The sequence below is a fragment of the Sinocyclocheilus rhinocerous genome, unplaced genomic scaffold (assembly GCF_001515625.1).
Source record: "Sinocyclocheilus rhinocerous isolate Xijiao unplaced genomic scaffold, SAMN03320098_v1.1 scaffold778, whole genome shotgun sequence".
Lineage (NCBI taxonomy): Eukaryota > Metazoa > Chordata > Actinopteri > Cypriniformes > Cyprinidae > Sinocyclocheilus > Sinocyclocheilus rhinocerous.
Window position 1 is genome coordinate 327,669 of NW_015650332.1, and position 370 is coordinate 328,038.

Genomic DNA, 370 nt, shown 5'->3' on the forward strand with positions numbered 1-370 from the left:
TTTTACTCGCGATCTTTACAACACGCATTACATTACGTATTTCATGGCACACTCGTTTTATGCGCATTTGGCGCCACCTATTGTTGTGGGTGTATTATTGACATGTCAAAGTCTAGACCCTGAATATAAGACGACCGCGTTTTTTCAGATGTATTTCCAAGAAAAAAAACATCTTAAACGTCTTATATTCGGGTCAATATGGTACTTACAAGTCATTTGCCCACCACCCAACTATAGTTGCCGCTTGGACTTTTGACTAAGTATACAAAAAACTATAGATCTCCTGTAAGATTTGTTTTGCACAGAGACAGCGCTCATTAAGATAATAAATGATATTCGCTTACATTCTGATTCTGGCAAAATATCAGCG